The 24,669-nt window shown below is 39.7% G+C and overlaps 1 protein-coding gene and 1 non-coding gene across 2 annotated transcripts in view; both read left to right on the top strand.

Moving 5' to 3' along the window:
- crb (cell polarity complex component crumbs) overlaps positions 1 to 24,669 on the top strand; it is a 112,923-nt gene that overhangs the window by 15,778 nt on the left and 72,476 nt on the right. The gene's annotated exons all lie outside the window — the stretch shown is intronic.
- Positions 1,889 to 1,960, top strand: TRNAA-GGC (transfer RNA alanine (anticodon GGC)). The gene has a single exon. It is a non-coding gene; the product is annotated as a tRNA-Ala (tRNA).

The following is a 24,669-nucleotide window of genomic DNA, read 5'->3' as shown; positions in this document are numbered from 1 at the left end:
GAAATTTCTTTGTCGAAGCTCATCACTAGAATGAATGCACGCGATGTAGCCCGCTTTCTTACTACTATGGTAGTGTTGTCCTCCTCCTCCCAACACCGCACAAATTGAGCATACGAGGCACATTCTAATGAATCCATGAGAGAGAGAAAAAAAAAACAACCGGTTTTTTGCGGTTTTTAGTCATCTCATGTTCAAGCTTTTTTTTTGTTTCATTACTCCATGTCTTTGAAGGTTTTCTCCTACCTTCAGCGATGATGGGCAGGTGAGCGTATCTTCAGCAGGTTTTCTTTTTGTTGTAACACAAACGAATTCCTTTACCAAGGAGAGAAAAAAAAAATAAAGGAAATTCCAGGGAAAAGGTGTGGGCGCGACCGACCTCTGGTGTGTGTGTGTGTGTATCAACCAAAGCCGCGCTTGAAAGTTATAATAATGCAGCTTTGGTGTATACTTTCTCAATTTTATTACCTTCTTGCGGCTTCATGCCTTGTGGAGATCCGCTTCCTCCCCGTTGCTGCTGCTGCTGTTATGTATTATTATTATTAGCTGGATGAGTCGTCGTCGGTGATTTGGTGATTTTTTTTAAATGTCGCACGCACACACACACACACACAGTGGTTACGTTTCATTATTTCCATCAGCGCGGTGCGTAATGCGCCGCTTCAAAATTTTTTCAATTAGACCACATTTGTTACAGTTTGAAATCGGGGCCGCCCTTGTAACACGCGGGACCCCGGTGCGAAAATAATTTCGGGGCTCCTTTCCTTAGCCCCGATTTGATGTCTTTCGAGCGGAAGAGGCAGGGCCGGAACTATTGGGCGGGGGGAGGGCAATTGCCCCGGCCGGCAAAATTTAGGCTGGGGTGGCAATTTCAGGTGGGAACAAAGAAAACCGTTATAAAATTATCGAATTTTGAAGTTGTGAGGGCGGCAAAATAATGTTTGCCCCGGGTAGCAAAAATCCTAGTTACGGCCCTGGGAAAGGGGAATTGGGCATCCAAAGATTCATGCATTATCACAGAATATACAGGAATGCTAAAAAATATCTACTCGCCAATGAAAATTCAGAATTAAAGAAAAAATCCCAGAATTTTGATGGAAATTTAGAATTAATAAGAGAAAGTCCTAGAATTGATGAAAAGTCAGAAATAATGAAGGGAAAATCCCAGAATTGACAGAAATAATTCCAGAATGATGAAAATTCAGAATGGGTGAAAGAAAAAAAACCCATAATTGTGTGATGAAAATTCATCATCAGTGAGAAAAAATAATGAAAATAATTCCAGAATTGATTGAAATTCTAATTAATGAGAGAGGAAATCTCAGATGTGATGATAAAATTCCAGAATTGATGGAAACTCCAGAATCCCATCGGTTGAAGCTCAGACAACCGCGTTCAGTACGAAATGAAATGTATTTGATGTATAAGCATGCGTACTCTTTTCACTATTTCTGTGAACACGGGTCCCGGTGCTACTGCACACCCTTAAGGGCGGCAACGTTAGAAATCACCAAGATGATAATGCACTCAGGTGTTCACCACTAAATTTTCATTTTTTTTCGAATGTCTAAAAAAACTAGTGGACGCATTTTAAGGAAATTTTTTAAGGCTACACATAAGGGGATATATACCTATATAAGGGATGGGATCATACTGTACAACGTCATGGTACGCACTGACCATCATCAGTGAGGCTAATCAGTGAATGACGAAAGGCGTCACTCTGCTTTGTTAATACGGCAGATACGGAAAACTGGCTGAGTGAGGAGATATCGATGTTTCATGAAAAAGAAAAAAAAAATCATCTCTGCGAGCTATTAGTAGAATGTTACCACCGTCCATTGCACTGAGCCATTCAGCATATACATAAGCTCCAAGGAGGGGGAATTCTGTCTTCATAGCTTAGTTGGTAGAGCGCTCGTCCGGCAAACGAGAGATCGGGGTTCGAGTTCCCGTGAGGGCAGAGATGAATTTTCCTTTCCTGAAACATCGATATCTTCTCACTTAGCCAGTTTTCCGTATCTGTCGTAATCAGTGAATTTCTGAAACCAACGTTTGCAAATTCGAACATTAAATTATTATAATATGAGGACATGGTCCACTCAATAGTCATATAGTTCTCACAATCGTAAAGTTATTGGAGAAATGCAGCCTTCCGCTTAATCGAATATCAATAATTCCAGCACACAATATCCGATTAAGCGGAGTATGTATACTTCCTTATGGGAAGGGGGATTCCCCCCCAGAACAGTCATAAGCGGGGGTTCATGGGATCCTCAAACGGGAAGGGGGCGATTGTCCACCTCCATCCCCACTTGTGCCAATAATACAATTTTTTCTCACTGAACGGATTATCACCCCCACCCTGTACCCGCCTGTGGGATACGTGTGGGTTCCAGATTCCCTCAAGGGGAAGAAATCGACCGCTTAAATACGTCGGTTAATCTCATTCAACAAGTCGCATTGGAAAATTCATTAATTTTTCATCCTGCGCAATCATGTTGAACGACGTCGTTGTAAATTACATGCGGGATTTGAATCCAGCGATGATTCATGTGTTTTGCAATGTGTTGTCGGTTTTCCTGCTCGACGATGATGATTTGATTTTCATTTTCAAATCTCGGTCGGTGTGTGTGTAGTTTCATAAAAACAAGAGTCCGTGACCCATCAGTAGGTTACGAAATTGCGATTTTTATTTCCAGCGGAAACGCAAGAACTACCCCGTGCTTGGCTTGGCGTCGATTCTTTGCGTGGGAGGAAGTTGTTATGTCCAAGTTATTTCATATGGATTGATTGTGGAGTGATTTATTTGAATTCCTCAACCCCCCCCCCCCACTCATCTTTGGTCTCTCATTCGTTTGATATCAACATATGTACCGCTGTTATGGTTTTCTACGAGTTGTTTTGTAATCACTCCCTTGTTGTGTGTGTGAAATTAGGAAATGTTTTGCCAGATGGCCCGCTTGGATATTGACACATAGCCGTCATGTTTCATTTCAATTGCTTCAGTGGCGGAGCTTGGAAAGTGATAGTAGTAGCAGAGGCTGATTTATGGTTTTCCAGCCTGTGGGCTACACGAATTTTGCCGCCTCTCCCATTCTAGTCTAATTTTCTTGACCACTCATTCCTCGAATTTACCACCCGTGCTATAACCCGCTTGTGTGTTTGGCCTATGCCTGTCTCCAAGTCACTCTTTTGGTCACTAACATGCTTGCTTACTCTCTTGGTCACTCCCATGTTCACACTCTCTAGGTCACTTTTGGTCACTCGCTTACACTCCCGGTCACTCTTAGTTGCTCACTGACCTGGTCCCTCACTTTTTAGGTCACGCTTTTGGCCATTCACATGCCTACACACGCTGTAAGTCGTTTATCATTCACATGCTCGCAGATGCTCTAGGTCATGGTTTCCCAACTTTTCATTCCATCACCCCCTTCTTAAGAAATTTTTTACCTTTCATCGCCCCCAAAACTCAAGTGAACCCATAGGATCCCATGTTAAATCCGTAGCATCTATCGCCCCCCTGGATCATTTCATCGCCCACTTTGGGAAACACTGCTGTAGGTGATAGTATCTCAAATTTTTTGTTCCGCCCCCTTTCAAAAAAATTCCCTTGTCTCATCGCCTCCCACAACGCAATCCACTCATAGGCTTCTTTATTAAACCTAAAGCTTCTACCGGCCTCCCAGACCTTCCCATCTCCCACTTTGGGAAATACTGCTCTAGGTCGTTCTTTTGTTCATTCACATACTTGCATATGCTCTTGGTCAGTTTTTCTCAACTGGCGGGCCGCGTCCCAGTACTGGGCCGTGAGTAATTGATTTCATTCCTCCATTTATTTCCCGCTAACCCTACAGTGCATACTGTTGCTGATTGGCAACATCTACTTTAAATATATTTTTATTCCCCGCTGCCAATTGGTAACTTCAATGTTTGAGACATCCATTATTTTTCACTTTCATGCGAAAGCCATTGATAGATGGCAGTAAAACTCCTCAATTAAAAAAAGAGATGTAAATCTTCTGTAACCAGTCAGAAAAGAAAATCATGCGCTGTAGGGTCGAAATGATTCATTTGCATTTTTTTTTTTTTACGTTGAAGTTTGCAACCCAAATTTTTTTCTTTATGTAGTTTGAATCATAAAGAAGGTAGTTATGTATTTGGAAACTAATAATACTTAAATACAATTATTTTATATGCGATTTTACGTCCTCTGTGAGACCTTTTTATAAGAAATACAATTCGGAGAATAGATTTTTAAAAATATTTTTCTCTCGGCTGTCTATAGGATTCATTAATTTTAATTATGGAAAAAATTATCAGCTCAGAATAAAAAAATCATGCATTTTAGGGTTAAGTGACTTTTTACGACTGGTTCTTCCACTCAAAAAAGTAATTCTACCGAACCGCGGACTTCGAAAGGTTGAGAACCACTGCTCTAGGTCACTATTTTTCTCACTGACGTACTTCCTCACTGATCTGGTCCATCACTAGGCAGAAGTGGATTTGGGGCTTTGCGACCCATTTCCACCGCCACCAGACCAACCGTGACTCCCGTTCTGTCCCTCTAGGCTCTAAGGAACAGGGTCTAGGGGGGATATAAGCTGGTTCTCGTCTCGGGAGACGTGGGCCAAGGTGGAAAAATCCAATGACGTCGAAGAGTAGCAAACCGCCCGCGCTGGACCAGAGAGCCACAAGCCAACCAGCAGCAGGACCCCTCCCATAATTTCACCCCCCCCCCGCACCCACACTCCTTCCCATTTACTGTGCATAAAATGGCATACCAAGTATATAGATATGGGGGGGGGGGGGAACGTGTGCCGCCCCATTTTCTAATCAACTCATTTTTACAGCAAATCATTCCCCAGATTTGCTGGCCTGCTAAGCCCCCCTCCCCCCTGACCATATAAATACGCCACTGAGCTTTGTGTGTGATTAGGAAACTTCGTTTTGCCAGATGGCCCTTCTTGGATATTGACACAGCGGTCGGGCTTGGGAAATAGTAGTAGTAGTGAATGTTACACATATAAATTAAGTGCCCTTGGTTCTTTCTAAACTAGTTCGGTTCCTCTGGGGAGCGTGGGAGAAACATTTCTCCTATATATCGCTCCACACCTTCACTGGTTTTCGGTGGTGATCGCCTTCGCGCCTGTTGCAGCGTAATAATCGCCTCTTCCAGTCTCGGTCACGTTCGCCTTCAGGCCTCTGCAGTGGTGATGATGAATCCTATGCATACCATTCAGTGGGTGTATAGAGTGACGGCGGGGCACACACACACACACACACATATATACGCGCTATGTTTTTATGTATACGAGTTTGTTGACTCGGATAGAAGTGGATATGCGGGGATTTCGGCAGCACTGCTGGATTTAAGAATGTTGACGCCCTGGGGCCCTGAGACTGACATTCCTGGCCGTGATCTCCGCCGTCATAATCCGCGGGGTGTCGATTTTTTTTGCCCCTTGATTTCTCGCTGTGCCCGCCCCTCTTTTACTTTGAAGCTTCTCCCTTCCCCCCACAAAATAACGATTGAAGTTGTTTTTTTTTACAGCTTCTTGATTAGCCTCGGCTTTTTCTTCTCTCTACAGTTTTTGAGCTGAATATTCAGACACTGTATATTTACCTGATGTGGATTTCCTGGTTCGTGTATTCAGGTGCCTTAGTACGCTTCATTGAGAACATTTCAGATTAAAATACAACGCATTGTAGAAATTTAGTCACCGAGAACTTCCTCATCCCGAAGCCTGGGTCCCCCCTAAAACGGGATCTTTCGATGCCCCCCCCCCCAAACCAAGTCAGGATTTTTCACGGATCACTTAAACCGGGTTTTTGTGGTTTTCACTGAGACACGTTTAGGTAGACTAACATTTCAACCATACTTTACTGAAGTCGTAAGAAGCTCGCGTGCAAAGGATCATGGGAAAGGTGTTAAAATCCTCAAAGATCCGCGGGGGGGGGGGGGGTTGGTAGACAAAGCCTGCTCCTATTTTTTTCTCCTACGAGGGAAAACGGCAAGTCACGTCAGCTCCCCACCGCCTCCCAACCTGTGTAGGCCAATGCCCACTGTCCATGGTAATAAGGGCAAAGGAGTCTCAAATAAATCATCACAGAGAGAGAATCGATCGGTAGTCAATCAGTCGATCGGTAGTCAAGACGGGACACTACTTGTCCGAAAGAGCCGAAGGTATTAGGATCGCCTTTACAAGGGAGCCGTGGATATCGACAGATTTAAGAATTGTCTACTTATTGAAAATGCAAGTTTCTCGAGGAAGAAATACGTTCATACACACTGAATGCGAGTGCGTGATTCCATAGCGTTGACCTCGGACTACTATCTGGAATTTCTTGACCCAGATATTTCTCTCGTGGTTTACCGACGTTCGGAAACAAGCTTTAAATATTTTTTCAATGCTATACACCATATTATATGCGTTGTGCGTACAAATGTTGTAAAAACGTGTTAGTCATCGCAGTCCATTTTATAAGAAATTCAAACTGGTGGGCCACTTTGAAGAAAAGACATCCAACAGGGTGGCCGGAGTCACAATGATTGATAAAAAAAAACAATAGAGATCATGGCATACGAGTGAATATCTTTTTTTTTCTGTACTGTTAGGCTGGATAGAAACGCTGATGGGCCGAAAACCCCACCAGTTAACATGCTAAAAAAAAAAGGGGGTCATCGGCGAATTCGAGCATTTTGGTGCACCCATTAATTTACATCCACTGTCTGTTCACGATGAGAAAAACAAGTGCAGCAGTGGTTTTTTAACTTTTTAGACCTCTTTTGGAGCACATTTCCTTCTTATGCACCCCCCCCCCTCCCACAACGCCTTGTCCAGTCCCTATCCCCTTGATCTAAGAGCGAAACCCTTTCTGCTTATTGAATTATGAATGAGAGGAAGGAGCGATCCTAAGAGCCTATGGGAGAAAAATTGCGTGTCCGATAAAACTCGCGTATCATCAATGAACCTTCCTACTTTTCCCCATGAATCCGAACCTACCCTGGGCTAGAATTCAATGAACATCCTTATTGCTTATTGTAGGTGCCGTGCGTCTCAGCATCATGGACCCCCCCCCCCCACACCGGGAAAGTAATGATGTTTAAGGATCCCATATTTCACGAGTAAGAATATAAATAAATATTTAAGTTATTGCTTCCAGCTCAGATCACGCTACCAGATCTTACCGTAAACATGAGTATTCTCAGTCATGCCCAGACATCCCATGCGCTAAGATGGTCAAGGTTTTATGAGCAGTTCCACATTCTGAACTTAGTCAAATTCCCCCCCCCCTCTACCATATTTCATTCAAGAGCTTAAGTTCTCTGTGCCCCCCCCCCCTTTAGCCACGTGTCATGTCATGGCTTTCTTTTCTGTTGATTTTTTAATTAATTAATGTGATTTCACATATTCCCAAAAGATTTTTGCGATCTGTCCACGGAATTTGTTACTATTAGTAGACACTAATTCCTGAACCGGGATTCGAACCCAGACCTGCACTGCGAGAAGTTAGCTCCCGATATCACTCGACTTTCCAGGCGGAGTTTTCACTCGTGGTCTTTTTTGAATCCCAGGACCGTAAGCGACGGGCATAATTTGTGGCAAAAATCACCACCACCACCATTCTGCTCTACAAAAAAAACCCGTTAAGACGGTGGTGATGCCACCACCCATCGGCCTATATCTTCTACTTTTGCAGTCATGTCGATGACTTGCCTTTATTCCGGCAGAACCGGGTTCTTTAACATTAACATACCCAATATGTGCTACTTCATTTCAAATTTAAATTACGAGGGTGTTGGTGATAGGGATGATGATGCGTCGTTTCCCCTCCTTCTTTTCCGCATTTTCGAATAATTGGCTTATAACAACTCTAATCACGTCGCCACGTGATTTGAATGGCTAAAGGAACCGTTTTATCCCTCTACGATTCATTCTGAGTTTGATTTTAAAAGAAAAGGTGTCTCGTTCTGATCCTCTTTTCTTCAGCCCCCTTTCCTTTCTGTTCTAGCCCCTCCATTTACATGTGCAATATTGCGGTAGCATTGGGAGTTCTAGCACCCATTTCTGGCGACTTTTTTCCTTCGTAAGAAAAGAAATGAAGAGCAGTCATTGGTGAATATTCTTGAAGCGGGTTTTAAACCCGCTTTTTCTATTTCCCATGTAAACGGTCTCTCCTATAGAGGAGAAAAAGGATATTATCTTCTCTAAGGTTCTACCCCCCCTAGAAGTCAAAGAATAGAGGACCCCTTAACTTTAAATTTAGGTAACCCTCAGGCTGAGCAAAAATTTCTTGCCGATGACAATTCGTGAGCACCGTGGCGCTCTTTGAAGTATTAAAAGTTGTCGCAAAATGCGCCTGATTCTATACTCACGAGATCGATACCTCATTTTCAACATTCATCATTTATGTTGAGCATAGTTTAAGCTTATTAAATACATGAGCACCCCCGGCTCCGACGCCACTTAGAGAGAGAATTCAATCTCTGATATCACACACACACAATTCCTCACATATACAGTTCTCGGTTGTTGCGCCGTCATGAATGGCGAAAAGTTCCAGCTGTTTCGGATCATACGTGATATCGATTTCTCGGTTCATGAAACCGATTCATTCTTATGATTATTTTGATAAGTTGCACTTACACTCTTTGGTAGGACCGAGACTGGAGGGGGGGTCTGGAGGATTTGGGATGGGGCCGAATTCACCATTTAACTGCTTTTTCTGCGCTAAAAGGTGGCGCAAAAATGGATGCTTGCTCCGACTGACAAAGTACAGTCGGCCCCGGTTATTCGGATACCAACGATTCCAGCACACTATCCAGTTAAGAGGGGGATATCCGATTATTCGGCGAACAGTTTGTATACTGAAAACTGATGTAGGATCAATATTAATAAGGCTTCTTGCCACGTCAAAAATGAAATGGAAATTACTTGAACTAGCTATAATACCCAGCGCTGCCCGGGTTTTCTTCAGTTACTGGGAGGATTGAAAAAGTGGCAAATGTATGCGTGACTGAAACGCGTTGTCCGGGAACCAAAGTGAACATTCCAAAAGTCATTGTTGAGGCCTAAGAACCACTGTTGTCCGGCAGTTTTTTGCCTATTTCCGGCATTTTCTCAGCTCAAACGAACTTTCAAAGTAGCCTACCGTTCAAGTCGGGTCCCATTTCATATATTCACAAAATTTGGAGACCATAGATCTAAAATTGTAGATTTGTATAGAGAACGAACACACGCACACACAATTTTACATACAGGGTGGGCAAAAAGTTCGCAGAAACTTTATAAATGAATAAAAACCGGAAAAAAAACGAAATAAAAAACGTTTTGTAGGGTTATCGCTGTCACGGGAATTTTTTTGACAGGAAAAAGAACTCACAAAAACAGCCGATAGGTGGCACTGGTACGAGAGACTTCGGTGGAAATATGCAAATGGTATATAACCAAGGTTATAAACTTGCGCTCGTAATCCACAATCAGTTCACCGTGTATGGGGACCTGCTGCACTCTGTCGTTGCTGGATTTGAGACTCACCTGCAATGTGTTATCCCCTGTGGTGGTGGTCACGTGGAGCACATACTGCTGTAATAAACGATTTGGAGACATTCTGTTCGTTATTTGTGTATCTTTTCTTTGACTTGTGTACGTCAGCACCACCTATCTGCTGTTTTTGTTTCCCCCCCCCCCCGTCTTAAAAAAATTCCCGTGACCTAGCGATGCTAACCCCGCAAACCATTTTTTATTTCGGTTATTTTTCCGGTTTTTATGAATTTTTTGTTTCTACGGAGTTTTTTCTCACCCTGTATCTAGATAGCATTACAATGATCACAGTATCCAAGATTTTTACTTTTCATTAGTCAAGTTAGCGCCCTCTGGCTCAATTAAATGCACGTATTAAAGACTACTTGAATACTTGGAGGCCAGTACCTATTCTCAAATGGGTATTTTCAGAATTTTAACTTAGTAACGTATTTTCCATTTATTCTAAACGTTTCATTCAATAAAAACATTGTATATAATATGAAGGAAACAGTTATTTTCCGGATATGATGCTGAGGTGAACTCGGAAAGAAAAGTCATCACGTCTCCGCCAGGATTCGAATCCAGGCCCTCTTGCATACCGGGCAAGCATGCTACCATCTGCACCACTGGAGACATGATCAAGCAAGAGGCCCTGGGTTCGAGTCCCGGCGGAGACGTGATGACTTTTCTTTCCTAGTTCACATCGGCATCATATTCGAAACATAAATGTTTCCTTGATATCTCGGGCTGAGAAAAAAAAGCCATCCATTGTATATAATGTGTATTAACATTTGACGTGTCAAGAATATTCTTAATATTCGATTAAGCGGGAAGAAGTTGTTTAAATGATCATATTAAGCGGGGAACTTTAACATTGTTTCTGTGAAAGAAATTTTGGTTCCGGAGGATTTTTATCCGTTCAAGCTGGGTATCCGTAATTCAGTTAAACGTGGCCGACTGTATGTAGTTGCGGCCCTGCTCGTGGGTCGTCCCCACAAGGATATGGCTGCAGTTTGGACCGCTATGTAGGAATTTAAATTTAGAATATAAAAACAATACTGTGTGGCGTTTTTAAGGTTTTTACACTAAACCTTAAAACACCACTCAACATTTAACCCCCCCCCCCCCACTTCCCAACGTGGACCCTTTGTCGAATCCAAACGATTATTTTTTATATCGTTCACGGCGAATTTCAGAAGGTGACCCGCGAACCCCCATGGGTCCACAAGAGGTTGTTAATGGGTCCTTTTGGGATTTATCTAAAGAAAAAAATTACAAAATATCTCTAGCGAGAGCATGACATAACACTGGATCCATAGAACAAGAGGTTTCCTCCCTAAGCCTCGGGTAAGTGCTCATTGAAAACATTCCCCCCCCCCCCGAACAAAAAAATTGGGGGGAAATGGAGAGGGGAGCTACATCATTTCCTTCTTGAAGACATTGATAAAGAATTTCCTTTCGATTAAGTGAAGTTTCTGAGGGCGAGGAAATGCCTTTTCCCCCCTTTCTCAGTGATGATGAGAATCACCTGCCCTTATAAAAGGCCCCGAGTTTTGGCCCTGAATGTCTATGTGTTTGTATTATTATTTTCTTGTCTTTTTTTTCCCTCTTCCCCCTCTCCCCGAGAGTCATCACTATAATTACGAATGTTGTATGGCCATTCATGACTTTGGGGTGCACGTACGTACGTAAATGTAGCAATGTGGAGGTCCGGATTCCTGAGTTTGACCTCTTTGACCATATATATATACGTAGGCCTACTATATGTACGTGTATATATATTTGAAGCTGGATGTGATATGGCTGAGTTTTTACTTTCATCGGCTTTGTAAGGCTCGATCGGCCAAAAAAGCCGGCCGGCTGGCGAGAATTTGTTTTTTCCTTTTCTTTCCCCGGTGCTCCTGTAGCCCTTTCTTTCAATGTTTATGCTTGGTTTTGTTGCCATGGTTTTTTACGCCATTGCAAAATAGAGAGGCTTATTATATGCTCTTTTCCGATTCCCCTTGCACCCCCACCTTTCGACTACGATAACAACTGCAGTTCCCCCCAGTCTCGCATGTGTTTGGCTTCCATGATTGGCCGGCTTTATTGTAATTAAGTGGAAGCCCCTGAAAATTTAGCATTTTTTGGCATCAGTGTGTTGTTCCGAATCCAAATGCGTGATTTAGTTGAATATATTTCTTTCTTTGCTTGAATTAAGATTTTATCGCATTTTTTTGTCGTTTATGAATATACGCTGTTATCAAAGAAGTAAGTTTTACTAAAGTGTGCTGTTATGAATAATCTTCAGTAGAAAGCAAAATGCAATGTACAGTCTAACACCATGATTTAGCGCCACCCCCAATCAGCAGCAGAAATTTTCAATAAACTTCCTTTCATTGATAATGATTACAACGGCTCTCGACCGTGGTTCGATACGGTGCAAGAATTCTGTTAAATGTATAGTGGCTTTATATCGGGGGCTCAACTATAACATAAAGTCACAAGAGGACCAGGCTAGATTGGCTGTAAAAAAAATTACTCCCCCCCCCCCCCGAAGTTGTTAAATCCCCCTTTTGCCGTGAAATTTGTTCTCCTGTCGGGACCAGGCTTAGGCCTGTATTACACTGTAAAAGTTTGGTAAAATCCCTTTTGTAAAACTTGAAAAATCTAACTAATAAGGTTATTGGTTACATTCTAGAAAATGCAACCGTTGACCTTACTGTCTGCATTTTGTAAGTTTTATGAAAGGGCTTATATCAAACTTTTATAGTGTAATACCGGCCTTGGGCATTTTGCAGCTTGCAGAAACAATTTTTCTGTTTTCAGCAGGGTTGGGTTTTTGACGTCAAAAACTGGTTCAAACCATCAAAAACCTAAATGAATGCTTTTTGATAATGTTTTGAACACAATGGATTTATAACATGATGAAAAAGTTACTTTTTTTGCATATTACAATGTTTTATTTTCAAACATTAATTTTATTACAATAATTAAAACAATGTTAATTATAATTTGCAATTTTGAATTTTTCAACACAAGAATCTAGAACATATAAAATATAGTTTTGTGGTTCATTTTATCTAAGCTACTGATTACCTGTGTTCATTTTCCTAAGCGGAATAGAGCGGCTTATTCAAAATATGTATGATAGGGCATCAGAGTTAGGTTTTAGACTTCAGAAACTAAATCAGTATTAAAACAGTCAAAAACTCATTGCCAATGTTGTCAAATAGTTTTTTTAACTGATAGATATGTTAATTAACAAAACACTTTTATGTAGATTAAAGGGGGTTTTATATTTGGAATTATAATTACTGAAAAAAAAATCTATTTTTATGTTTTAAATTTTTTGATCTGCCCAAAATTTTATTGCATATTGAAAATTCTCACGCAGCATCTGTTAATGTACTAATTTAAACTCATTTATTTTCACGTAAACATTTCTTAGCCAGGGTGTATAAATTCAGTTTTAATTTTAAAGAGCATTTTCAACATTTTTTAACCAAAGCAGAGTTGACAGGACTCGTTACCCAAAGCATTTGTTTTGCACATTTAAATACAGCTTCAACTGGAAAACCATTGCATTATAAAATGCTAGTAAATATACCATATCATAGTGCAAACGTAAGAATAAGTTTGACTAAGGATAAGTAACAGGAGTTTCTTAAGCATCATGTACAAGCTAGCATTGCCAAATTAAATGACAATTTAGTATTTTGATTGCTAGATACATTTCAATGTTATGCACAATAAGAGTATCATTTTAAGTATCTAGGTAATTTAATAATAACAGAAATCAACATTTTTTACATGCATGATGTAATGAACTTTTTTAAACACTTATCTGCTGTAAAAAGAGTATAGCAGATGGTTTATATCAATGCACGCATATATAAGGGGCCATTCAAGTGTTACGTAAGCAGATTTTCAGCCATTTTTGACCCCTCCCCCCTCGTCAGCAAAACACTGACCCCCCCCCCCCTTAAAAATTTCGTCAGCAGCTTAGAATATTTCATATCTTCAAAAAGGGGTGGTTGATGACGTAAGCAACCTTCACACCCCCCCCCTTGTCATCAAAAGTCAGCAAATCCGAACCCCCCCCCCCGATGCTGACGTGATACTTGAATGACCCCTAAGCAGTTGAAGAAATTTTGGAAGGTCAAGAATCATCTTGGATCAGAGGATGTCAAATCATTCCATAGTTTTCCTTCCAATGTTTATGCTATTCTTGATTCAAATTGTATATTTTATAAGAAAAAAAATATTGCCCAAAATAATTCTGTAGAGTATAGAAAATTATTTTAAATCGTATATTAAATATTTACTCTTTGTATGAAAATATGTCATGGTCACTTTAAACATTACATGCAATTAACGTGTGTATTTCTAATGGGAATTTTTATATTGGAAAACAAAATTTGAGGTTTTTGACGTGAAAGTTTAAACCGACAAAAACTGCCATGTGTCAAAAACCTGCCAACCCCTGGTTTTCAGCAATACGGTGAAACGCTTATATAACGAATCTCAAGGGATAGGAGAAACGCATATAAAGTAGTTACCGCTATAGATGGAATATATTAATACACCGAGAAAATGATATTGACCGCTGTCACCCAAGTGATCTGGAAATGCGCCGCGAGCCGCTTAAGCGTTGTAGAACTGTGGCGTGGGTCATTTAAGTGATCTGAAAATATGCCGTGGACCAGGGCCGCAACTAGGATTTTTGTATCATCTTGCCGCCCGGAAAAAAAAATATGATTTTGCCGTCTCCACTAATTCAACTAAAATTTGCCGCTCTAGACAACTGCTCCCTTCACACTTCTAGTTCCGGCCCTGTCGCGGACCGCTCAAGGATGTGGAACTGCACCGTGGGTCACGTCACTGGTGTGAAAACGTGTCGCGGGGCCACTTAGTTCATTTTTACAAAATTAGTTTTGAGGGCACGGACCACATTAGATGACTATGAGAGCCAAATTTAGCTATAAATGGGTTGAGCATGGGCTATAGGGATAATACTGATGTCGCGCATTTTATCTCGAAGATGGCGGATGAGTAAACCTGGTATTTCAAGGAAACTATAGGTCGAAGGTATTCCTGCCCACAAGAATGACCAGCTAATCTCGTCTTTTCAATTTCTGTTCCGAATGGGCAATGGTGGGAACATACACACATCAGAGAAAGTTTCTTGTTGCAGCAGCAAGACGATATCCCCCTTTTATTCAGAATCCGTCATACCCTGGCATTAAAGTCTCAAGTCACGTCTCTCGTCCTCGTCACAACAACGTACATACACCACATGCACACACACAAAAAAAGAAATTTATATTGTGTTTTTTTTTCTACTTTCTATAATCCTTCTGTTCTTGGATCTCCTTGGAGCGTCACGGTGTTGAGACAAGGGTGTGTTACGTTGTGTTAACAACCCCTTTCCTTTCTCATACGCATCTGCTGGTGTGGCCTACATGGCATTTTTTTTTGAATAATAACAATAATGAGACTTCCAGTAACGATCCTGAATAAAACTAGAGACAAAAGCTTGTCCGAAATAAGAGAGAATTGGGAGAAAGGTAGAGAATAATCCGAAATCTGCTGGGAAGGAGGCAACAACGTCCAGCTTAGAACTCTCGGAAACACGCGATCTATCGATATAGCCCGGAAAATTATCTCCCTTTGAAGACGGAAGCGTGTTCGATCCATCCACAGAAGGCAACACCTGAGCAAACACACTTGCGTAAGTGTATGCACAGAATAAAAACAATGAAAAATAAGCTTCGAGTCAGTGGCGTAGCCTCGTATGAAGTGAATAGATCTCGAAAATTGTGGGAAATAAAGGTATAGGGCAGAGGTTCTCAACCTTTTTTGACTCGCGGAGCCCTTTTCAGTATATAATTTCTATGGCGGAGCCTTGTTTGACCCGACTAGCCCTTCTTGTATGTAATTTTTACAGCTGACCCCTGTAGGTCTCTTTTTTTTATTTATCTATAAAATTTGCTGATTTATTTTATTTTCCTCGAGTCGCCGTGGAGCCCCTGGGAAGGGCACACGGATCCCCAAGGGCTCCGCGGAACACCGGTTGAGAACCGCTGGTATAGGGTATGGGTGCTCTTCCTTTTGGAAAGTGTGGACCACGTCATGGGTTTTAAAACGTGTCACGGGCCACTTAAGTTATCTGTAACTGAGCCGCTGGTGACTATTTCGCCATATACTTTTTTTCTAACTTGTGGATAGGTTGGGGCCTGGTTACCAGATTTATCGCCGATTCGTCAAATAGAGATAATCCTCCTCCTAACCAGACCATGGCCCGCCGCTCTGTCTCAAAGAAGAGATGTAAGAAGATGGTCAAAGACCTGCGCGATGCTGGAAAAAAAAAAAATAGAGATAATCTAAATTTGTTGTCAAATTTGTACGTGAAGTGGTTAAGGTTTATTGATTGAAAAATATATCATTCATTCAAGGGCTTCCAGTTAGCACCAGTGAGCGCAGTGAATAGATGGGCAACCCGTAAGTACAGCGGAACCCCTTTATAGCGCTAGAAATTTTCAGTGTGAACATGTCTTCCATTTCAAGGGACTATAACGTGTTAAACTGTGATTCCATGTAACGCCGACCCCGTTATATCGTCAAAATTATGCGAACTAAATGATGGCGTTAAATAGGAATTCGACTGTATTTTTTTTTTTTTTGTTTCCTGATTTATCGGTGCCTAATGCTCCCACGCAATCCAGAGAGGACAGAGCTCATTTCGTGCCACGTGCCAAAATTACATAACTCATGACCCTATGCCGCCACGCGCGTGAATACTGACCGCTTCATAACTATAATCTAATAATTATTAGGCGGTTATTTGCCCGATTTTAGATCACTGCTTTATCAACCCCATTTTTTTCTCCTAAGTATTCCCCGAAACATTTGATATCATCGACTCAATTTTTTTTTTACATTATTCTTTCTTCGAAAAACGTCTGTTTTCTGTGGAATTCTTATTCTAGGACCTACCCTATATGCACACACGCGCGCGCTTGGGAGCAGCAGCAGCAGTAGAATAATGTCGACATCGTTTCTATTGTCATGGGGAAAAAATCGGTGATTTCTCTGCTTCATGTCACGGTTAATGTTGCTTTCGTGCTTCCGAGATGTTTTCGATTATTTACTTTTATCTTTATTTATTTTCCCGTCTTTATTGCGTCGTAAATAAACCGTTCCGGAAGGACAGCAGCAAATTCCGAATGTCTTCTGTGTGTGTGTGACGCTCTATTCGTTTCCAGTAAAAGAAGAAAAAAAGTTTTCGGACTTCCTGGTGAGAAATAAATGGCTGAGCGTTTAGCCTTTTTTTTTCTCCCTCTTAAACGTTACCTGAGCTCATGTACCAATGACGCCGCTTTCAAAAAATCCATCTTTTTTTTATACATATATATTTAAGCTGTTGCATTTTTTTCTTCTGCAATCTCACCTCTTCCAACTGTCGTCATTATTATTGTCATATTCGGATGTTACGTGTCATCTGTGTGCGAGCGATTCACTGACGCGGGACGCTGACGCGTTTTTCTTTTCTATTTCGTATACAGTAAAACCTCGTTAAGTCGTCACCCTGATAAGTCGTCACTCCGGTTAAGTCGTCATTTTTCTTCAGACCCTTCCAGCTTTCATAGACCACAATGTTATTGAACCATCGTTTACTCGTCGCTAATTTCGGTTAAGTCGTCACTGTGAAAAAGTTTGAGAAAGACGAATAGACTATTTTTATGGCTCCCATTAAAAAAAAGAGCTTGTTAACAGCATTGCCATATGCTTAAAAGTCACCATAAAATCCTATATACCCAAACGGAACAGTTTAAGTAACGAAAGTTACGCTGGAGAAGTTTATTTGTCGAATAAGGTTTTTGGAACGTTGCGGACTGTTCAAGCTAGATCTCATTTCTGCCTGGGCTCCATTGGAGAAACTGGACAAACCGTGAGACACCCAAGCTCTGTCGCAAGAAGCAACGTAAGCACTTCGCCCCCCCCCCCCCAGGGCATCTCCGGCAAAACCAAAATTTATTGATACGTCAAAGATTACATATAGTGCAAGGAAATAAAAAAATTATTTAAATCGAAGAATCAAATTAATCAAGTTAAAGTCAAAGTGCAACGCGCGGGCACGGATAATAAATAATCATAGAAAGCATGGGCTCTACTAATTTAGGGCTTGAAATTAAAACAAAATATCTTTGTTGAAAAAAATTAGACATTCTTTCCCAAGTTGAGGTCTTCTGTTTACTTTTCCCCGCCCAGGGCCCCTCCACCAAGTCAGAAGTGTTCGAGATTACTTTGTAGTTGCATCGTGAACTACTGATGAAGAATTCAAACACTAAAATTAAATTTGATGCATATGTAAAATTAATGTGCAATAGAGTTCTGTTATGAAGAAAAGCTACTTATTCAAACAGTTGCTCTGTTAGTCTATAAATTAAAAATTGCTAGTATAAATCAAAGTGTACAGTATATTTCACCACAATAATTTAAGTAATAAGAGATAAAAAAGCTAAAAAATTGTGCTATTTTTTTTCTTCCGCAATCTATAAATTTTATTAATATTGTTATTTTGATTCATACTTCAACAAATTTCATATTACTTTAAATTTATACGATTTTCACAACATTGCACATTAAAACTGACGGAACTCCGCTTAAGTCGTCACTCCTCTTAAGTCGTCATAATTTTTCGATAACTTAAGGTGACGACTTATCGAGGTTTTACTGTATTAATTTAAAAACAAAAATGAATGAATATTAAAAAGTGGAGATGGTGAAAGCAGGGTATGACAACAATCAAAAAACCCGAATTTTTTTCATTATAATCAACTGACCGCTTATTAATTAAAACAAATCTTGTTAATCATTAAGAATGCGCATTTTCATATCACATAACTGCTTTTTTTCTCCTAATAGCTCAAATTTAGTTAAGCATTAATGAGTAAACTGCAAACGAAAGTACAAGCAAAAAATGCGAACACCAAAAATCTGTCTTTATGTAACATGGACGGTCATTGAGCTCAAATTAAGTTCATGGATTGATTTTTTTTTTAATATAGGGAAAAGTAATTTTATTTATGAGGCACGCCCCATTAAAGTGAATGAGTGGTGGCATTCATATGCCAAACTTTCCACGTAAGGGTGCTCTTCTTTTGATGACGGATACGGACGGGCAGTGATCGCCACTGGAAAAATTTTGAAGACACCTGTATTAATGCATGTACAAGGTTTTCTAATCGAGATGTTGATTAAGCGCTCGCGAGCACGAAACCGGACACTGGCATATAGCAAGCACTATGGGTGCTTCAGAGTGCACCGTGGTGCTCGCCGGCAACAGGTTGGAGATAATACAATTGAATAATCGACGTAGATTAACCCAAAATTCCAAAAAAAAAAAAACCACGACTATACGCGGTTCGACGTCGACAGGATGGAGATGCCTGATCTAAGGAGATCAATGATGTTCACTTACTTCCATGTTACGTGACGCGATTGTCCAGCTTGTCAACTTTGTCTACTCGGCTACTGCAGGTTTTACGATTTTCGGACTGGTTCTCTCTCTTTTTTTCTTTCTTTCTATCCCCGGTGTATTTGATCACGGCCGACTAGACATAATTGTTTAGTGGGCTATGATTTGATGGAGTATGAAATATTGCCGCAGGTGACGCTGCTCTGCTCACCTAAGAAAAAAATTGTAAGGAACGTGTTTGTTTATTTGCTCGTTTATTCACCTTTTTCATGTTTGGTCACGTGACTTGGGTCTTGCCTTTGAGATGTTTGTGTTCGTACCGTCAGGCCTCCGCAAGTGGGTTCCGATAATATATATGTTACTGCCAAAGCCCGAAGTTGGCCACTTCTTGAACTGGCCTGCTCAGATACTTGGATCTTGTCGTGTTTTTATTTTTTAATCAGTTATTTCAGAAATCATCACTAGGTTTCGTTGAATTGGCTTGTGTTTCCCCCATGTCGAAAAATTATATCAAAATATCGATTCAAGTATTTTTAAAATACTGCCAATTAGCTGAAATTGAACATTGTATAGGAACATAATTTATATACAGGGTGTTCTGTTAATGGACCGACAAACTCAGAGGGATGTTAGTAGACGTCAAGATGCAAAAGTTGCAATGGAGCATGGTGTCGACACCTGCATGAGTTTTTCGCCATTTTCACCCTCTCAACGTGGTTTGCGACACCATGTTTGTTCCCCCTTGATGCCTACTAACATACTAACAACCTTCTCAGGTTGTCGGTCCATTAACAGAAAACCTTGTATATGTAAGACATCTAATCAGTTTAGTCAAATGAATCAAGTTAAATTATAAACTTTAAAAAAAATTTTAATCGAATTTCGATCCGGTCGATTAACTCGAACAAATTTTTAACTGCGATCAATAATTGATCGATTGACCGACTCGATTTAATCAGACCAGCCTTAATTTTATTTTTCCTCAATGCTGCCAAAGTAAAGAAAAATGTTTTCATTGGGTTCTTCCCCCCCCCAATGTGGTTGGAAAGAAAAGATCTTGGAAAAAAATATATACGTTTTTCACTAGGCTTTTTTTTTTTACATAATTTTTGTTGGCTTTGTAAATAAAACTTGTTTGCAAAATATTAATGACCGCCTAAACATAAAACTAGGCAAACATTTTTAATTTTTATAGACGCTGCTGATATTGACGGTTTTTTCGTCAACGCATTCCGTAGATGACTAATCAGAAAACATAAAAAAAAAAAAAACTTGTAAGATTACTTCAACATTGACGCATATAAAGTGATAAGAGAGATAAGAGCACCAATTTGTCGTTAGGTGACTCTTTATACATTCAAACGTCTGCTTTTATTTAGGACTAAGAGAGAGTTTTTGTGACCAGTTCTTCTTTTTTTAAACTGATATAACTAATGGCGGGGTCGCAAATCAAAGCTTATCAGAAAAGAAATGGTTAAATGCTACACTTATCGTCAATGGAAGTGTGTGCTTTCTGATTTGACATTCTTTTTAACTAGTACGTCTGGCCTCAAGTGTGGAGTTGTATAGTTTTATGTTCCTTTTTTTTTAGTTAGCTTTTACCATAAGTGTCGTTAAAAAGGGATTAATGTTTTAAAAAAATCGCGAAACAACGAAAATTACATGTCCCGTAATACGGGACACAAGTGGTGCCCGTGAAATTGTTTGACATTTTACTGGTCTTAGTTTTCAGAAAGGTTGAGAAAAACTGGTATATAACAAATTATCTAACCGCTGGTTACATTAAAGCGGTAGTTCTCATTCTGGGCCCATATGGATCCCTTTCGGTTGTGGGATATTCCAAGGGGTATTATTTTATTCGTTTAAGCAGGGTATCCGCGTTCATCCGATCAAGCAGGGCCGACTGTATATGTCTCGCTGGTGGTCAAAAGCCTAATGTACTGTAGGTAGATAAAGGTTTGAAAAAAAACAAAAAAAACGGTATTTATGCGATGTTTATACACGAACTGATGATAGCTATATCTTAAGTATTTCTCCCACAGTTACGGACAATATAAGTATGTTTCAGTGGATTTCATCAGGGGTTTTCCCTCCACATTTGGCCTTCAGAGAATTAGTTTACCTCTCATACGGCCTACAAAAGTATTCCTGGATGAAATACGTATGACCCCGAGAGTGATTTGATCTTGTGATATCCTAGCTCTCGTGAAGGTCGCGCACCTCGATTTCATTAAATGACTTCCACCATCACTGGTGGCGGCTTATGATATTCTGAAGTGATTGCATATTAGATTGTTTTATTGCTTTGAGGAAATTATTTTTTGTTTTTCTCAATCAAAAAATGCAAACAATATGAGGAAATAATAGCTCTCTTTGGGAATTCAGAAATTTTCGTCTGATTTGTTTTTAAAATTCATGTTTAGTCCATGAGAACGTATAGTTCACACAATAACGTTCAACCTCGTTCCCATTCTTTTTGAAGCACACGGCCAGAGAAAAATAGACACACATAAATTTTTAAAGTTGCTTTGCTCTTGTCACCTCTTTCACGACCTGCAACTGTCGTGAAGAATAATAAATATACGACCATTTTTTTTCCTTTCTTTTTCTCTGTCGATGTTCATGTCAAAAAGACGATTTTGACACCAGTGTCGTGGCATTTCAGAAATTTTTACTTCTTTGGACAAAAGAATTTTTTTTCACCTGCGTTTAGTTCATTTATCATTTTCTTTGTTGAGAATTCGATCCTATTTTTCTCTTTCCCTTATTCATATTTATTTCGTAAGGTATCCCTCTTTTTAGTATGGAAGCGGCACAAACAAGTGTCAAAAAGTCTTTGACGTGATTTTTCAAGCCTGATAACCTTCACCAAAAAAAAGAGTTCATCGGGATCGGGGTATGAACTCGAACAATCTGCGTGTAACACTTGATCATCTTTTGGGTCATTTCATCAATTTTTCAGGCTTTTGTTGGATTGGTGTCACGGATGCTTGGATGTTTCAAAAAAAAAAGTCTCGGGATGAAAAGCTTCTCATATATTACTTCCATTCTCGAAATGTTAATTTTGAGAATTTTCTTTGTATCCAAATGGTCGCGAATTTCGGTCATTGTCATGGTTTCATCATTACCTTAATTAGTTTTCGTAGAATGATGTAGAACCGAGAGTGGAAACTTCATTTTGGAATTATTTTCGTCTTCCAATTAAGAAGTCTCGCCGCAGAGAACAACGGGCCTACAACAGCACAATTATTCAATCATTACGCTTCACTCGTAGCTAGAGAAATTGATTTCAGATGGCAGCACTACACATAACAAGAATTGCACAAACAAACTTCAAAGATAGGTTCACAACACTGACACGCACATTCCAACATGTACCAATTCGTTAGAAGTTCCACAGAGGAACATGGACGAGGTGCATGTTTGGTTTACTAGTTGCAGTCGAATCTTTATATATGCTGTTTATTGTAAAATTATCATACTGACTAGTCCTAATAGCTGTTCATTATCGGCTAGATGGTGAAAGTTAGGAAAATTCAAGACATGATATTTCGTGTGCGTGCCACCAAGTTTTTAATGTGCAAAATACTCCTATAACGACTAATCAAACGATGTCTGATTGGTTTTTTTCATACGGTGAGCCCAAATGAATGTATAGGTTGTTGAGGTTTCTGTCGCCGTTGTGGTGCTAGTCAAACCGCAGCACTCCTAAAAGAATGACTCGATTAGGACACTGGTAAGCCAATGTCTATGCGGGTATTGAGATCAAAATTTGACCCCTTCGTTGAAATAAGCTGACTCAGCTCACATTCATCAGCAATCAAACGCACTTACGGTAGGCCTATTTGCTGTGTTTATACCAAGTGAATTGATATACGTACGTTTACAAGATAAATAATTTTTTCCTTGAGAAAATTTCAATTTCTTCCGATTTCATAAATCTCTGAACACAGAATTTCAGCATCTCTCAAAACAATGACACCGACAAGGAATCAACTCTTCCTAGATAAAGAGAAGTATTGTACTTATATTGCCGTATTTTGTACTGAAACGATACCGAAAGATGCAATTTCTAAAATACCAAAAGAAGAAAAAAATTGTCTTGGGGGGAAAAAGTCCCATTTTAGAATTAAAAAAAACCAGAACGATTCAATATTTTGCAACCGATTATGTAGGAAAGACAAACAGATCGGTCACGTTTTACTCATTTGACCGAACGGGATGTATGGTCACCTTACTTGCAAACGAGGTTTTTCGGATAGTTATCATTCGGTTATTATTAGAAACCAAGTTCCAGTGTGATCATATTAAGCGGAGTGAACCGTATAAGAATCTAGTAAGAGCTTTTTCCCAAGTTCATTTTGCTTCCCACACTGTGTCATTCGTCAAACGTCTGCTTGCTTATGAATTTAAATCAACCGTGTGTGTGAGTTTTTTTTTTCTTGTCGCTGTAACTTCTCCCTTCCTGCTCCAAAATCTCTTGAGAACATGTAAAAAAAATTTAATCTTACGTAATGGTACCTTGATAATAGTTTCGAAGTTCGCTACCAAGGAAAACGTTTCAAATACAGATCCATAATTCAGAGAACTGATTATGCTAATGAATTATCCGAATTAGAAGGAAAACTACGCGAGGACTCCCGGGAGTCGCTCATGCGAAAAGGGCGCCGCTCCTTTACTCGTAATAAAGAACAATACTTTTTAAGAAGCTTAAAGAAAACCCACATAAAGAAAGGTCTTTTTCTGGACAAGAATGTTTTTGTGTTCCGTACGTGCTAGGATTGTAGAATTCATACAGGAGCATCATGCTTGCACCAAGAGAACATACGTGTTTTTATTGTATGGATATATACGAAAATATATGTAGGTTATATAGAGCGTTCGGCCGGGATAATGGCCGTATCATCTTTATATATTATTTCTCATGCGGAATACAATATCAAATATGATTTGTTTGATTTGTGCTTTTTTGCTCTACAGACCGAATTCTGCAATAAGAGAAATCACGACTTTTTTTTTTAATATTGTTGTTATGGCTCCATTCTGTCAGTGAGTTCTGTTGTGAGCTTCGTCGTGCTCAGATGCGTCGCTTGATCGTGGCTCATTTTTCAGCGATTTTGTTCGTACAATAAAAATCGATTTCGCTTCGCCATTATTCGGATAATACATTGACATCTGTCGTATTTTTTTTGTTTGGCACAGGAAAGATTTGTGAATCGAGAAATGAAATTGCATGATTCGCGACAAATACATCAACAGAAATGAGTTGTCGTGTGCTCAATTTTTATAATGTTATTTACCTTGACAGAAAATGATCTTCAATTTTGTGCTTTATCTACTCTTCCGTAAATAACTTTTTTTTTGTAGGGTGATTTTTAACATTCTTGGTACAAAATTTAAGGTAGGGTTTTTCAACTCTCAAATGCTCAATATTTTTTGTTTTGAGCTGATAATGGTTTTCACAGTTGATGACACGTATTGAAAGTTGGGAAAGTTATTGAAAAAAATCTTTCGAATTGTAGTGCTGATACAGGGCCTTAAAGACTACGTACAGAGCCTCAAAAATCGCTTATAAAATAAATTTATCTAATTAATATTACTATAAAATGTATAACTATCGTCTTTGTAATTCAAACTAAAAAAAAATTTGGGTTTGCAAACTTCAAGATTTAAAAAAAA

This window comes from Pholcus phalangioides, unplaced genomic scaffold (genome assembly GCF_987345545.1).
Source record: "Pholcus phalangioides strain wild (caught in Gottingen) unplaced genomic scaffold, Ppha-v1.0 ptg000004l_1, whole genome shotgun sequence".
Classification (NCBI taxonomy): Eukaryota; Metazoa; Arthropoda; class Arachnida; order Araneae; family Pholcidae; genus Pholcus; species Pholcus phalangioides.
Note: the sequence above shows the minus strand (reverse complement) of the source record. Positions and strands in the feature narration are given on the sequence as shown.